The sequence below is a fragment of the Peromyscus maniculatus genome, chromosome 6, assembly GCF_049852395.1.
Source record: "Peromyscus maniculatus bairdii isolate BWxNUB_F1_BW_parent chromosome 6, HU_Pman_BW_mat_3.1, whole genome shotgun sequence".
Classification (NCBI taxonomy): domain Eukaryota; kingdom Metazoa; phylum Chordata; class Mammalia; order Rodentia; family Cricetidae; genus Peromyscus; species Peromyscus maniculatus.
Window position 1 is genome coordinate 78480054 of NC_134857.1, and position 17878 is coordinate 78497931.

Below are 17878 nucleotides of genomic sequence, written 5' to 3' on the forward strand. Positions count from 1 at the left end.
TAGGTCACACAGGAGAAGGTCTCTCTCTCAGGGGAAGGACGGCAGCGAGTGGTAAGCTAAAGGGAGTCGTGACTCTTGCTTTGATCTCTTAGGCTTTAACTCTGTATATGGCTCTTTGTTTCTTATTTACAAATACCATTTAGAATTTCATCTACATTCCAAGTGGACCAGACTAATCTAATGGCACACATAAGATGCATATGGAGACAGCCAGCTTCACACTTAGCTGTTACATTAAGTGCATGATGGTAAATTTTAAAAGAAAAAGGAACCTAAATAGAGTAAGATTGGGAAAAATATGGTCTACATTTTAAAAATATTTTTAGTTATTTTAATCCCTAGCCCTATCTCTACCCTTTCTTCCCTGAAAATATCTAATCCATAAGTGCAAGCCTTCATCAGAATCCCAATTAATTTTATTTTTAAGAGTAATATGTCATGGGTGGAGAAATGGTTCAGTGGTTAAGAGCACTTGTTACTCTTGCAGAGGACCCAGGTTCAGTTCCCAGAGCCTACATGGGAGCTCTTCACTATCTGTAACTCCAGTTCCAAGGAATCTGAAACCCTTTTCTGACCTCTCTGCAGGCACCAGGCAAGCATGTGGTATACATACATGTATGTGGGCAAAACATTCACACACACTAAATAAATTCTAGAAAAGTCTTTGGAAAAGAGTAATGCTATGTCACTGTTTAGTTATGTTTCTGCTGCTGTGATAAAACACCATGACCAAAGCTATTTATAGAAGGAGGGGTTCATTGGGGCTTCTGATTCCAGAAGGTTGAGTCCATCACCATCATGATGGGGAAGTATTGCAGCAAATACGAGGACCAGCTGAGAGTTAACACCCAGAGCTCCAACCAGGAACTGGAGTGAATACACTGAAAATAACACATGGCTTTTGAAAGTTCAAAGCCTTCTCTCCCCTGTGACATAGTTAACACCTCTAAACCTACACAAACTGTATCACTACCGAGGAGCCAAGTATTCAGATGCCTATGAATACAAGCGTTGAGATGAAGGTAGGGGTCTAATTCAAAGTTACACGTTCTGCATTCTACTCTCTGGCCTCCCCAAAGTCCTATGGCCATATCATAATGAAAAACTGCATTTAGTACCACTTCAAAAGTCCCCATAGTCTCTCACAGTCTTGGTGCTGTTTTAAAACCCCAAAGTCCAAAGTCTCTTGTCAAACTCATGGCAATGTCTTATCTGCAAACTCCTATAAAAGCAAATTATATATTTCTCATATACAATGGCAAAAATATACATTATCATTGCAATAGGTAGGAATAAGGGCAGAGTGAGGAAATCAAGACTGATACCCAGCAATGTAAACCCAAATCTTATATGTAGCTCCATGTCTGATGTTAAAAGTCTTAGAGGGCTCCAAACCTCCAATTAGTCTATTGATTATTTTGTCTATGGCTGTGATAAAACACAATGATTAAGGCATCTTTTAGGAAGAAGGGATTGATTTGAGATATTGTTCCTAAAAGGTATGAGCCTATTGCCATCATCGAGGGGAAGTGTGGAGGCAGGCAGCAACAGCAGCTGAGAGCTCATGTCTCTAACTGCAATCAGGAAGCAGAGAGAACAAATGAGGGACTGTGTGAGTTTTTGAACTCTCAAAGTCCTTCTCTAGAGACACACTTCTTTTAGCAAGGCTACTCTCCAAATAGTGTGAGCAACCAAGTATTAATTGCCCAAGAATGTGAGGTCCCGTCCAACAACCACAAACCATTCCCTAAGTGTAGATGTCCTTTGGAGACTTTTGGCTTGAAGCAGCATCAAGACCAGGTATTGACTCAGCAGTCATTTTCTGAGAACACGAGATCAAACCTGGGTGTTCACAAAGAAGCCTAAATTGAAGAGAAGGCAGGTGATGCTCAAGGGAAGGGAGACCCTTTGGAGCACAAACAATTTCATCAGGAGTCTGTCAGATAGAGGACCCCAGGACTCCATGTGTGCCCTGCTATGATTCAGTTTGCTTTGCTCTGATCATGCCACACTCCTCTTTCACAAAGAGAATGTTTACTCTGTGCCTTTGTGTACTGAAGTATGTAAACTCTTTTATTTTTTAACAGATGTTTACAGTTAAGAGATTGCTTTTACTTTGGATCATCATCGCTAGTGTTGACACTATGAGAACTTTGGACATAGAAGTACATGCATTTTGAACCATGTGTAGTTGCCTATCATTTCAAAAGTTTTGGTTCCAACAGGAACTGTATACTTTGAGCTGGTATGGTTTGAACGTGAAATACACCCTGTAGGTGCATGTGGTTGAATCATTGGTCCACAGCTAATTGTGTTGTTTGCAGAAATTTAGGGAAATTTAGGAAGCCTTGATGGATAGAAGTTGGGGTAGTGCCTGCAGAGAATCCAGACACAAATGGTACAGATTAAAAGAGATCAGTTACATATTCTCAATGATTTAAAAAATTATTGGATGATACTAACTGGTTACGGCCTGCCATTGGGTTATCTACCTAAGAATTAAGTCATTTGTTTCAAAATTTTCAAGATGTCTCAGATTTAAGCAGTACAATAAAATTAACAGCTGAGGCGGAAAGGGAATTAGCCTAAGTATAACAAAACTTACAAAATGCCTATGTGAGTTGATTAGATCTCACAACTGAATGTATTTTCATAATTGTACCTTCCAATCATTCTTCTACTGGAGTCTTTATGCAGAGGGTAATTAATATTTTGGAATAAATTTTCCTATCTCACAAAGTAAAAAGTTAATGACCAATAAAAAAAAATGTTTCTTCCTCAATTGTTGTGAATGAATCCAGCTGAGATTGTGGTACCCTATATTGATGCTGAAATTGTGCAATTATGGTGATTAATGTTGATTGGCAAAGAGCTTATAGTAATTTCTTAGGAGCAATTAATGTTAAACATCCAAAAAGAGAGCAACTTCAATTAATTAAACCAACTGGTTAGATTCTTCCTCTCATAATAAATAGAACACCTATTTCTGGGCCTGTTACATTTTATCCTGATGGAAGTAAATTAGGAATGGCTGCTTATAAAGCAGGAAACTAGTAAGTACTTCAAAGTCTATATGATTTACTTGAAAAAAATCAGGGTCATATGCCTTCTGATGGTTTTATTAAACTTTAATAAATTTCGTAATATAATAATTGATTCTCAATATTCAGAAAGTGTTGTATTGCACATAAAAAGTACTGAACTTATTCCTGGTAATTCAAAATTAACTTTATTATTTGTACAACTAGACCTGCAATCCAAAAAAGGAATTTACCATTTTATATTGCCAATGTTTGCTCTCATACTGGGTTGCCTGGGTCATTAGCAAAAGAAAATAAATAGATTAACGAATTACTGATAGGAAATGTGTTGGTAATTTTAGAATTTCAGAAGAAACATCATATTAATAGTAGGGACTTAAGGAAAAAATTTTTTTTCTAATAATTGGCAACAAGGTAAGGAAATTATAAAAAACTGTTCTGCTTGTTCTTTGTATAATCAAGTTTCTTCACCTGGAGGAACTAATCCTAAACATACATAAAGAAATGAAATTTGATTACTGTAGCTCTATAGTAGAGCTTGAAGTCAGGGATTGTGATGCCTCCAGAAGTTGTTTTATTGTACAGGTTTCTTTTAGCTATCCTAGGTTTTTTGTTTTTCCATATGAAGTTGAGTATTATTCTTTCCAGGTCTGTGAAGAATTGTGTTGGTATTTTGATGGGGATTGCATTGAATCTGTAAATTGCTTTTGGTAAGATTGCCATTTTTACTATGTTAACCCAGCCTATCCATGAGCATGGGAGATCTTTTCATTTTCTGACATCTTCTTCAATTTCTTTTTTCAGGGACTTAAAGTTCTTGTCATATAGGTCCTTCACTTGCTTGGTTAGTGTTACCCCAAGGTATTTTATGTCATTTTTGGCTATTGTAAAGGGTGATGTATCTCTAATTGCCTTCTCAGCTTCTTTGTCCATTGTATATAGGAGGGCTACTGATTTTTTTGAGTTGATCTTGTATCCTGCTATATTGCTGAAGGTGTTTATAAGCTTTATCAATTCCTGGGTGGAATCTTTGGGGTCACTCAAGTATACTATCATGTCATCTGCAAATAGGGAAAGTTTGACTTCTTCCTTTCCAATTTGAATCCCCTTAATCTCCTTATGTTGTCTTATTGCTCTGGCTAGAACTTCAAGTACTATATTGAATAAGTATGGGGAGAGTGGACAGCCTTGCCTCGTTCCTGATTTTAGTGCAATTTCTTTGAGTTTCTCTCCATTTAATTTGATGTTGGCTGTTGGTTTGGTATATATTGCCTTTATTATGTTTAGGTATGTTCCCTGTATTCCTGATCGCTCCAAGACTTTTATCATGAAGGGGTGTTGGATTTTGTCAAATGCCTTTTCTGCATCTAGTGAGATGATCATGTGGTTTTTTTCTTTGAGTTTGTTTATAGCTTGTACAACCACTTTGGAAATCAATATGGTGCTTTCTTAGAAAATTGGGAATCAATCTCCCCCAAGATCCAGCTATACCACTCCTGGGCATATACCCAAGAAATGCTCAATCATACCACAAGAGCACTTGCTCAGCTATGTTCATATCAGCATTGTTTGTAATAGCCAAAACCTGGAAACAACCTAGATGCCCTTCAACTGAAGAATGGATAAATAAATTGTGGCACATATACACAATGGAATACTTCTCAGCAGAGAAAAACAATGACATCATACGGTTTGCAGGCAAATGGATGGATCTAGAAAAAATCATCCTGAGTGAGGTAACCCAGACTCAGAAAGACAAATATGGTATGTACTCACTCATAGGAAGATGCTAGATGTGGAACAAGGATGACTGGACTGCTACTCACATCACCAGTGAGGCTACCTGGAAAACGGGACCGCAAAAAAGACACGGAGAAATGGACAAGACATACATGAACAGCCTGGTCATGAGTGGGAACAATGAAGGGCGACGGTCGAGGGAAAGAGAGTGGGAGATCCTAGCTGGATCAAGAAAAGAGAGGGAGAACAAGGAATAGGAGACCATGGTAAATGAAGACCACATGAGAAGGGGAGGAAGCAGAGAGCTAGGGAGGCCCACGGAGATCCACAAAGATACCCCCGCAAAAGACTGCTGGCAATGGCCGAGAGTCGGCAGGAACTGACCTACTCTGGTGATGGGATGGCCAGACACCCTGATAGTTGTGCCATAAACCCCATCCAAAGACTGAGGAATCTGGATGCAGACATCCACGGCTGGGCCCCTGGTGGAGCACTGGGAGTCTAATTAGTGAGAAAGAAGAGGGTTTATATGAGCAAGAATTGTTGAAGCCAAGGTTGGATAAAGCACAGGGACAAATAACCAAATGAATGGAAGCACAGGATCTATGAACCAAAGGCTGAGGGGCCCCCAACTGGATCAGGCCCCCTGAATGGGTGAGACAGTCATTTGGCTTGATCTGTTTGGGAGGCAGCTGTGCGTTGGTGCCGGGTCCTGGGCTCGTTGCATGAGTTGGCTGTTTGAATCCTGGGACTTATGCAGGGACACTTGGCTCGGTCTGGGAGGGGGGGAATGGACCTGCCTGGACTGAGTCTACCAGGTCGATCCCGGTCCTTGGGGGAGACCTTGATCTGGGGAGGTGGGAATGGGGGGTGGGCTGGGGGGAAGGGGAGGGGACGAGAGGGGGAGAACAGGGGAATCTGTGGCTATTATGTTGAACTGAATGGTGTTGTAAAATAAAAAAAAAAAGAAATGAAATGTGACAAATAGATATATTTTGTTTAGCAGAATTTGGAAAATTAAAATATTTTCATTATATAATTGATATATACTCTGGATTACAATGAGCATCTGCCTTAAGCTCTGAAAAAGGTTGATTTTATAATTACACATTTATTAAAAACAATTGGTATAATTGGCATACTGATATAAGTTAAAACTGGTAATGCTTCATCTTATGTTTCCAATGAAATGTAGCAATTTTTTTGAGTTTTACTAATTTAAAAAATTTTAAAAAGCTAATGAAACAGGGACAACATCTGCTGAAAGACATTGGATTGTGGAAAAACCTGCTAAACTGAGTCAGCCCATTTATTATAAATGTTTTCACATCAAAATAGAAACCAGCAAAAGTGTTAAGACCGGGCTAAGAGTATGCTTATGTTTTCATTGGAGATAAAAGGTTGTGGATCCCATCAAAATTGATAAAAAATCTGCCATGAGCAAGAGGAGTCTCTTGGATTCCTTGGCTGAGATTCCTCTGGGAAATAAAAAATGCAGAAGGCCTTTTGAGCAGATAGCTAATCCTCCCACCTAAGGACAGCTTAAAAACCGGTGTGACAAAGGGGAGGTGATAATTCAAATGCCTCAGAGACCTCTAAATGCTACAACTTTGTTCCTTGTTATGCTGTCTGTGGTAACTACACAGGTAATGGGGACTGATCATACTTACTGGGCCTTTATCCCTAATCCTGCAATTAACTTAGCCGAAAGTTGGGGAGTTATGAATATTCCTATGATGGTTAGTGAATCTTCTTGGCTACCTGGTCCTTATGACAACCGAGGTCCTGCTCAGCCAATGGAGGAGGGTAAAGAGATTAAAAATTATACTGTGGGAGTACAAGGAGTTCCTATTTGTATGAGAAATGGAATTCAGTGTCTAAATATAATCTTTCAAGTGTAGCTATGTATAGTCAATACTACCCAAGATTATCATAGTAAGTTTTAATTGCTTCATGCATTTGGTTTTGAAGGACAGGAGATTAGTGTCACTAGTTCCATAAATCTACCCTTCTGTGAGATGAGAGTTACCACCATGGAATCTGACTGGGTGCATTGGCAAAAATGTGAGAGAAATCTTGAGTGCTAATCAATATCTCCCATGGAGACATCATTGATTTATGGCTTCCCTCAAATAAAATATTCTCACTCAAAGTTAAGATGGCAGCACTATAGTTTGAATGGAACTGTAGAAATGAGTTCTTCTGTTAATGAATCTATTCAATGGCGTGGAGATGGAACGTCAAATCCTTTTCTGCAATTTGGCAATTTAACTCAGACTCACTTGTGGAAATTAGCCAATGCCTTCCACCCTTAATGCATGGGAAGGAAAGTTAAACATTAAGGATGATAAATATACTTGGTGATAAGGCTCCACCAAAGCCTGTTCCAAAGACCGTTGACAATCAACGAGTCCATGATGAAACCACAGTAGATCCCAATGATGAAGAGGTCGCTTATATTGAAGCTACTGATGAATTTGCTTCCTACTTCAACAGACAGATATCTCCTAAGATTTTCATTACATCAGATATACATCATGGGAGAACAGTACGACTGTGAACAGCTCTCAACAGTTATACCAGATGCGCATGTTTATTACAGAAGAGGACTGGCTCTGAAAAAAAATTATTCCACAGTGCATTGCAAGAGATTTCACAGGCCTGATGGTTATTAATGAAGATCAGAAAACACCAAATGGTCTTATTTTGAGTTACTTGCCAAATGGTCACAACTGCTCATTTTAAAATGAGTAGTGTTTTCTTTTATTTTCTTTACAAAGATGAACACTACTCATTTTTAAATGCCTGGTTTATTCCAAGAGGCATTTGGTTCTTTAATTGCTCTGAGTAGGGGTTTCTTCTATGATGGCAGGAAAGGTCTGAACTGAATTTGCTGTGCTGCATGAGCCCCTTCTGGGAGTTTCCCGAGGACACAGGCAAAGGATTACCTTGTCTGTCTCTTGTTGATCTCTATTCCTTGGTCCAATGTTTACCCTTACCACACACCTTCCGCATAATCCAGAAGGGAGGGACATTGTGTTGCCCTTGTTCCTGGAAAAATCATTCTTTCTTGGAACACCCTGTTTACACTCCCTCCTTGGTCCAAAGTTTACCCTTACCACACACCTTCCGCATAATCCAGAAGGGAGGGGCCTTGTGTTGCCCTTGTTCCTGGAATAATCATTCTTTCTTGGAACACCCTGTTTACACTCCCTTTCCAAATGACCTTGTTTTCCATACCCCAAACATCTGACATTCCTCAAACATTTTGAAATTGCTTCTCCTATCCACATATCATCATGGTCACGAGACTCAACATTAATTGTGTCCCTGGTCCAATTCTCCAAGTGTGCAGATTTTGCCTTTAATGGCCTAATTATTCTTTTGCATGCTGCAATAATCAGTCTAACCATTTGATGTGTTCTTCTTAATATTCTTCACGAGCTTCTGTACCAGGATCATCATAGGTGAGTTTTGCCATGGCCTCAACAACCTCACCAGTATCCTGATTGTTGGCCTTGCTTTTATTGATTCTATGTGGATTTCACATCATGCATTCTATCCCACTCATTGCCCTGTGACTTCTCATCTGTTCACTGCCCTTGCAATATCTCCCCACAAAACAAAACCAAATTTAAAAGAAAAACTATAACCAAACCAAACAAAGAAATAAAACAAAAACCAAACAAAACATAAAAACAAAAGAAGAAGAATCTTGTCATGGAAGCTGTATTATCTTAACACACAATAGGTGGGAGATCAGAACACCAGAATGCCAAAGATGTGTGGATAGTAAAGACTACTATTTCAATGTGGACTGTAGCATTTCAAATGTGAACCATTTATTGATCCAGCAACCACTTGTGTTAGTAAGGCTTGACTCAAAAGTAACGGGCTAATTAATCTGGGACAGGAAATTTCATTGTGACCCCATGTTTCTGGATCACAGACTCCACTGTGTGAAACAGCATGCATCTGAAAGTCCTTTCAAAGAGAGAGCTGCAGGGTGCTGTACTCAAAGGTGGTTTCCTATGGATGTTTTTTCCTAGATTCAGACACTTAGAGGACACTGCAGCCTTGGTCCAAGAGGCTCTGACTACTGCTGGAATTTTCAGCAGAACCTGGCATCATTCACATAATGCTAGTTTTCCAGGCACAGATAATGCAGGTGTTCTGGAATCATATTGGCTTTTACCTAGAGTTTAAAGAAAGCCTGTGAACTCAGAGTAATGTGTAGCAGGGTTAGATTCACTGTAAGGAGCCTCGGAGAGAGTGATACATGAGGCTATGATGGTGAAGCACTGGCTGGAATATGAACCCTCAGTATTGGAGGTGCTAAGAACATGAGAACACCTGCAGAGGAGACTTGCAGCCAACAACTGGAGACACTGAAGAGTGAGGCCGCGGAAGCCACAAATAGTAATGCCATAGGGATAGGGCTGCCCAACCCATTTAGAACATACTGCTCACGGAGGCCAAGGGGCTTTCTTTATGTACATTATCTTCTTTCATTCTTGCCTTCTGTAAGATCATGCAATACTCATCTTGGCCCCAATTTAGATATGAGCACAAGTTTTGGGTGTAAGGCTCTCAGGTATTCTGCTGGAGTCTAGAGAGAACAGTGGGATGATCAATAAATTAATGAACAACCAGAGTCAGCAGTGATAGGTGCCCTGAACCAGTATGCAACTCTCTCTGCTAGGGTGGAAATTCCCCAGGAAGGGTAGCTGAGGCAAAAAGAAGTAGTTGAGAAACTACATTACAGGGAGTGGCATGAGCTGCCAGAAGGAACAGACCTGGAAGAACCTTGATATAGATGCTGGGATTTCAGTTGATGGTAAAGGATGGTCCTCTCCCCCATTATTCCTTTAAAACACTTTTTTTTTTAACATCCCAGTTACTGTTTCCCCTTCCTCCTTTCCTCCCAGTCAGTCCCTGTAACCTCCCTCTCTTTCCCACACCCAATCCACCCCTCCTCATTTTCTGTTTAGGAAAGGGCAGCCATCCAATGAATATCAGCAGAGCATCACATACGGAGCTTCCCTAAGACTCAGCACCTCCCCATATATTAAGGCTGAACAATGAGGTGTAGGGTCCCCAAAGGCAGTAAAAGGGTCAGCTTCCCTCTTTCTGTCCCTCCCTCCATGTGCTCCTCTCTCCCCTTTTCTCTTTTACAGTACAGTGATTAATTTTTCCACCATAGACTCCCGGTGGCTTCTGCTTCTTGATTCTCATCATGATTTTGCAACTCACTCACAGTAGGCAGTACCCTCAATTCACATTTACATTTATGTTCAAAGCCTTCTGCCTCTTCCCTCCTCTTCCCTTCTTGTGCTGGCTATTTGATAAAATCTGTGTCTACTGTACCTCGTTTTTCAGTTTATTCACTCAGAGTTGTCTACCTGGTCAGTTACTGTTGACATTGAGGTGACATGTGTCCCCTCAGCACAGAAACCAGGTAAATGGCCCTCATCATATTTATAAGGACAGTGTAATTAGCTATGGATAACACATGGAGGTGGTAAAGGGAGAAGCTTTGTAGAGTGGGTGAATAAGGAGTTGAGAAGATTGCCTTAGCAGAAGACACATCTGTCACTTCTTTTGTTCGTAAATTGATACGTACTGTTTACACATATTGGGAATCAAGTCTGAGAGCATGAGTCCTCTCTCGTCCCCGTGATGAGGAGAAAGGAGACCAGAAAACAGTTAAAGGTATTCAAGACATGGAGCCCTCCAGAACAGCTAGAAGAACCATTGGCAACAGAGGTAATTGCTTGTCTCATGGTGAAAAGATACCTACTGTGGGAATAGCAAATGGGAAGCTCACCCATGTAACTGGTAACCTCACAAGGCAATGACTGAGTAACAAGTTTTAGTTACTTTGTATTGCTATTGCAAGACATCACAGCCAGAGCAACTCATAAAAGACAGCATTAAATTGGACTCACGTTTTGTTTCCTGGGGTTGGATATCAGGACTGCAGCAGGCACAGCAGAGAGCTCCCTTCTTGATCTGGAAGCACGAAGCAGAGTGCACACTAGGAGCAGCAGCTGTTCAAAGTCCACCTCAGGGACACCTCCTCCAACAAGGCCATGTATCCTAATGCTTTCCTCACATTTCCACCAAAGGGGACCAAGGATTCAAGCATGTGAGTCTATGAGGTCATTCTCATCCAAAGGCCACCAATGCTGTCAAGCTCCAGCAAGACTGTTTCAGCAGGGCCACCCTGGTCATTTCTGTCAGTGTTTTAAGAGCCTTCTTTGAGATTACTTTGCTTTCTCTCCCACTTGGGCTACTCTAGTCATTTCTGATGGGTAGTGTAAGGCCCTGGTTTGATGATGTTTCTTTGTCTATATGCCACTTCTCCCTGTCTGCTATTTTTTATTTGTAAGTTTACTTTTGCTAGCTATATATTCAATAAAAACCAATCATTCAATACTGAAAGGATATGTATAATAGACCATTTTTCTATATGGCACGTAATTACTGTAGTTTTCAATATCAAGTGGATGCTGTTTTGAAGGTGTTATTGTAATCAAAAGGAAAAAGTGAAAATGGGAGTTAAAAATAAGAGTGTATCTTGCCATGGCCACTGTGTGGCTGAACTGGAAACCTGACAAGTGATCTGGGGATGTAATGGGATGAGTGGAACCTCACCCCATGGAGACCTGGCCTCTCATTCTCAGTGGGTAGACAAACAGGGGTAGCAAATGCTTTTTGTATTTAATACTTCAATAAAGGGTTAACATGTAAAGGTTTTCAGCTAGTTTTTATTTGTTTGTTTGTTTTTAGTTTTTTTCTGCTTTCTCCTGATATCAAATAGAGTTCACTGTTCATGTTTATTTTGGAGTTTCTTTGTCTTAGCTGGTACTAACTCAATGTCACCTCTTGTAATTCTTTGTAAGAGAAAATTGATGTGAGAAAAAAACATTTAATGAAATCTAAGCAACGATGAGGTTTGCTTACCTAATTGCAATAGAGAAAACTCTTACAGTTTAACAATTTTCTGGGCCGATAATCTTAATTTCTTATGTTATGTCACACATGCAATTTAGATTCAACTCTTTTCAAAACTATTTTATTGACTCTTTGAAATTTGATACCAAATATTTTGATCATATTTACATGCAACTCCCTCCCCTTAACTTCGCACAGATTCATCCACACTCAACAGATAAATGGATGGAACTACAAAAAAATCATCCTGAATGAGGTAGCACAGACCCCAATAGACAAATATGGCATGTATTTGTTTATACCTTAGCGGCGATGTCTTTGATAAGCAGGCTATGATCTATATAACCACAGAGGTTAGGTATAGATAAGGAACTAGGTGTGAGAGAGAAGGAATTCCCTGGGAAGGGGAAATAGAACAGATAGTTGTGGATGAATGGGGAGAAATGGGAAAGGGAGGATCAAATGGGGAGGAGAGGAAAGAAGAGACAAGGGAGGGAATACTGGGAGGGATGGCTAAAACTAAGTGCCATTTGAAAGTTCATATGGAAACCTAATACAGTGGAAACTTCTTAAAATACAACTTGTATAAAATAATTCTAAATTGGAATCACCAATAACAGGGGAGACAAAGGCCCAACTAGATATCTGTCACCACCCAATGAAACCACCAGTGCTGGAATGGATTAGATCTAATCTAATTTGGTTGTTGGCCAAAGAGACCCCATCACAACACCTAAATTACCCAGGCTATTGCCAAGGCTGTTGGTTGCTCTACACAACTGATGGGAAGGTCTTACTGTTGAGGACAACACCCACATAAATCACTGAACGTGGAGGAATTGAGCTGGTGCCTATGTAGAGCCTTCACCCTTCTGAATAGCAGTGTTAATCCTGGAAAGTACTCTGTGCCCTGCCAGAGGAAAAAGTTAAACACCAACCCACCTACAAAACCTGCTGTAGGCACAAGTTTCTGTCCTGCACTCTGCTCCCAAATAACTTCTCAGAGGCTTAATATTAATTACAAATGCTGGGCATATAGCTCAGGCTTGTTGAAAGTTAACTGTTACTTCTAAATGAACCCATATTTCTTGTCTGTGCTTTGCCACTTGGTAACTTTTCTCAGTATAGCATGTCCATCTTCTTCTCTCTGCATCTGCTCAAGACTCCAGCCCTTCCTCTTCACAACATTCTCTCTATCTCAGGTCACCTCACCCAATCTCTTTCTGCCCAGATATAAGCCAATCAGCTTTTTATTAACAATGAAAATAATGCATATTTACAGTGTAAAGAGATTGTTTCACAGCATTTCCCTATTTTCATCTAATTAAAAAAGAGTATTTTAACTTTAACATAGTAAAATTATATACAACTAAAACTGTTATCAGGTATGAATTATAGTTACAATATTAGTCCATTTGTATTTTGTAAAATCAGAGAAAATAATCTATCACATATCTTATCTATGTGAGTCTAAAGTTTTATACCTAATTTACCTTTTATCAAAACTAAGGAAGGCTATAAGTTTAACTATTTAGTCTTTAATCCATCAAAGATCCTAGAAGTATGAAATGTTACCTAACAACAGGGATGTCTGACTTCCTGGACAGTCACCCAAATTTCTTCTGTAACATTGGGGCCTCCAACTTTGCCCTTTGGCCTGGTATATCTAACAGACATTTCTGAAAAGCAGGGAAGTTTGAAGGAGTCTTCTACCTAACTTTTGCAATTTTGGGCTGTCATTTTCTTTTCTGTATTGCTTTTGTGTTTTGTAACAGTTTGCCTTCAATAATTGAAGCAAGTGTTTGCATGTCTTTTGTATGCTGTTAAATGTGTTATTCTGATTGATGGATAAATAAAATGCTAATTGGCCAATAGCCAGGCAGGAAGTATAGTGTAGGCTGGATAAGCAGCGAGGGGAATTCTGGGAGGTGGAAGGCTGAGTCAGGAGATGCTGCCAGCAGCCGCCACTATGAGAAGTAAGCTGTAAAGTACACATAGAAGTAAGCTGTAAAGCCAGAAGCCATATGGCAACTTAAAGATTAATAGAAACTGGTTAATTTAAGAAGTATGATCTAGCTAGCAAGAAGCCTGCCATGGCCATACAGTTTATAATTAATATAAGTCTCTGTGTGTTTACTTGGGTCTGGGCAGGACTGGAGAACACTCTAGCTATAGGCAAGGGCAGTTTATGCTCAAATGACTAGATTTTGCCATATAGAAAAACTCCATACAGAGCTTCCTTGATGCCCATCATCTTCTTTGGATGTAAATTGGGGATGTCTTGAGCAGATGTGTCTCATTGTCATGAAAAGCCTTAGGTAATTAAACATATTCAATACTATATTCTGTAGGTCTTTGAAGTATTTAAGACTATCTATCTATCTAAATAAAACTCTGTATTACCTTGAAAACATACCTCACATGACTGTAAGTTTGACTATTATAGATTACTAACTACTAACCTGTATTTCTTAATTATACATTATATTTTTAAATGAGCTATATAAGCACAATACTCTAAACAAGAGCAGAAATATACATACAGCATAACAAAATTAACTTTAAATTTGTATCAATATACCAAAATTCATACCAATGTAAAATATTTAAGACTACTAATTGCTTTTTAGGTTAAAAATAGATTTAACAATCTTTTTATCCTATCATTTCTATATAGAGAGATATCTTTGTGCTTAACTCTTTTGTTATACTTTTTAAAACTATGACCAATAACAACCAGTATCTAACCTCCTTTAAATTATAATGAACATCCATAACACATTTATGCAAATATGAGTCATTCTCTAGACTACTTCCTATTGTTTGGTGGTGCTGACATTTGTGAAGGAACCTTGAGAAAATTGGAATAATAATTAAGTCATGGCTGGAGTGTTCTGTGAGGCTGGACCAACTCAGCCAGCAGCCTTGAAGTTGTTCTGGATGCTGGATCATCTGGGCCATCCATTTTTATTGGTGTCTTGTTCCATTCCCTTATTCTGAAAATACATGAATTTTTAAAGGTAACATATATTACATGTATGGTTATGTGGTGTGCTTAAGTCAGTTAAAGATGTTTTTTTTTTGTCTTATGTTTGAGGGGGTAAAATACATGTTACCTATATTCTAGTTCTTTTATTTATTTATTTATTTATTTATTTCTTCATTTCTTCATTTATTTATTCATTTAATACCTGTAGCCAGGATTTTAGAGAGTCTTCCCCAATGAAACCTGATTTTCTTAAACCAGAAACAATCCATCGTTTCTCATCTCCTGTGGAAAGAAAAGCATAACCTCTTTCCCAAAGTAACATAACTTTTGAGTTAAATTTTGAAGTGAAGACATTTTTAAAATCCATAGGTTGGTTTAATCTAGCAGCTTTCATAATCAAATGTTTCTTAGCAGTTGCACTCTCTTTATCAACAATCAGAAAATCTAAAGACAACACAATAACATATAGAATCCAGTCTCTTTGTTTATTTTCCACCTTTATATGGCTTATTTTTATGTAACTTTAGTCCCTTTTAAAATGCTTTATTTTATTATTGTATTGTATTATTTATTATTTATATATATATGACTCTCTATACCTTCTCTTTTCTCTCTCAAGCCTACATATATTTCTAAATACATTGTAACGCATTTAGAAGTTTTTTCCATCTGAATCTGTCTTTACTGCATATCTGTAATCTTTTCTGTCTGCATGAGCAAAACCCCAAACTCCACTCTGGGGCGGCAGTGCTTAGCCTGGCAGCTCAAGCCCACGGGCAGTGGCTGAGAGATACCTCCCTGTACCATGGCATGTGTGAGAGATTGAGGGAACCTGCCTTGTGGTTTAATTCAGGGTGTACTGGCATCTGCCTGGAGTCACAGTTGGTATCAGAGACACGAGACTAGGAAGCCAAGTTTGGCTCCATTTTTGTGTGTGTAAAAAAAATTTTAAGCTTTCTCTCAGGTCTTGTGTAGAAATTGTGGTCCCATGTTGGAGCACCATTTGTTGGTAGACTTGTCTATCCTGCCTTCCAGTTTCCAAATAACCAACACAGAGGCTCAATATTAATTATAAATGCTCAGTCAATATCTCAGGCTTGTTACTAACTCTTACATGTAAATTAACACATGTAATATTTCTTTCTATATTTTTTTTATTTGTGGCTTAGTACCTTTTGTAGCTAGAGTTTTCCTGCCTTGCCCACAGTCAGGACAAATCTTTGTCACCTGCCAGTCCCACAGCCGTTCAGACCCAACCAAGTAAACACAAAGACTTATATTGCTTTATAAACTGTATGGCTGTGGCAGGCATCTTGCTAACTGTTCTTATAGCTTAAATTAACCCATTTCTATAAATCTATGCTTTGCCACATGGCTCGTGGCTTACGGGGCATCTTCACATGCGGCTTGTCCTGGTGGCAGCTGGCTGGGTCTCCTGCCTTTCTGTTCTTTTATTTCTCTTCTCTGTTAGTCCCGCCTATACTTCCTGCCTAGCCACGGGCCAATCAGGTTTTATTTATTGACCAATCAGAACAATTTGACATGCAGACCATCCCCCAGCACAGCCTAGTGCAGACCATCTCAGACACCTGTACTCAGGCCCGTGGTCCTAATCATCCTCTATGCGGACATGCTGGGTAAAGCCACAAGGAACCCAAGAATGGTCTCCCATAGGACATACAGAACATCCCACAGCAACCTTTTCTCAGTATGGCATGCCCATCTTGCTGCTCTCAGGATCTGCTCTTGACTCTAGATTCTGTCCTTCCTCTTCCCATCAAATACTCTATGTCAGGCTGTCTCACCCAAACTCTTCCTGCCCAACTGTCGGGTAATCAGCTTGTTATTAACAATAAGAGCAATAAATATCTACACTGTAAAAAGGTTGCTATCCTGCAATCAAAAATGATGACCAGCCTGCAAAGATACCCTGTGGTGATAGTGGCACAAAAGTTATGGGAGCAACCAATAACTCTCTGGTTGTAATTAAGGCCTAGACTATGAGACAGAACCCATGTCTGATACTGCTCAAGTGGTCAAGAACCTGAGGCTAGCTAGATAGGCCAGGGACCTAGGGGAAACCAAGTATTATTTTCTTGTTAATGAAATGTAGCAATAAAATGACTCCTAATGACATCTACTATGCTCATAGATCAGCACCTTGCTCGGCTATCATCAGAGAAGCTTTCTTCTGCAGCAGATGGGAACAAATACAGACATCCAGAGCTGGACATACTGCAGAGAGTGAGAGACCTTGAAACATTCAATCCTAAATGATTGTTTTCAACAAGTCCCTCCTTTAGGACTCAGGGAACTCTGCAGACCAGGAGACAGAAAGATTGTAAGAGTCAGAGAAGATGGAAGATATTAGGGAAATAATGCCTTCAAGACACAACAGGATTTACACACCTGTGAAGTCATAGAAACTATGCAACAGTCATATTGCCTGCACAGTTTTAAGCCAGATGGAGTTTTGGTGCTTAGTTGGAAGCAGACAGAAATCCTCTTCCCTAAACCAGAGGCTATCTACACTTGATAGTGGATCACAAAGGAAAAACTGTTTTTCAGGGTCTCACTGGTTATACAAAGCACACTGACAGGCAAGCCTCATGGCCACCAGAGGTTGGCCAACACAAACTGAAACTCAATGGTACTTTTGGAGTTTTTTTTTAAACTTTACACAGATCCTTTGCTTACATATTATAATTTCCAATTTTGTTTTTAATCAGTTGTCTGTCTATGCAAATGTGCTATTGAACAGGACAAAGAAGAAGTCTTGGTGCTAGGTGAGACTGTTGTGCTGTCTGTGGTATTTAAAGACAGAGGAGACAATATCCAATATTAGAAGGTGGCACCTTTATCCCTTCAAGATTGCCAAACCCATACCTGCTTGGATTGTCACGGTCTCTGTGGGCTTGACAGGGTTTTTGGCTTTTGGTTCCTAGACCAGTTAAGAACCATGTCAAAAACCCCCAACTTGAACTCAGGTGGTCAGGCTCAGTGGCAAGTGCACTTTGCTGTCTGAATCCTGCCACATGTCAAACCTGTCTCTATTTGCTTCCTCTTTTCAGGAAACTTGAGTTGGATAATACAGGAAGTGACAAAAGGAAAAGAGGCTGAGGATAAAGGAGAGAAGCTTGTGGATATGGAA

The 17878-nt window shown here is 39.5% G+C and overlaps 1 protein-coding gene across 5 annotated transcripts in view; it reads right to left on the reverse strand.

Annotated features, from left to right (window-relative positions):
• Positions 1–17878, reverse strand: part of LOC102926315 (NADPH-dependent 3-keto-steroid reductase HSD3B3-like) — a 79729-nt gene that overhangs the window by 19645 nt on the left and 42206 nt on the right. For 2 of the 5 annotated variants that reach the window (XM_076574670.1, XM_076574665.1), the window contains exon 1: positions 10730–10799. The exons of 1 other annotated variant lie outside the window; for it this stretch is intronic. The gene's annotated coding sequence lies outside the window, so the exon portion shown is untranslated. Of the gene's footprint in view, positions 1–4817; positions 4880–10729; positions 10800–17878 lie in introns of those variants that run through there. 2 more of the 5 variants (XM_076574666.1, XM_076574668.1) reach the window with 2 other exon arrangements.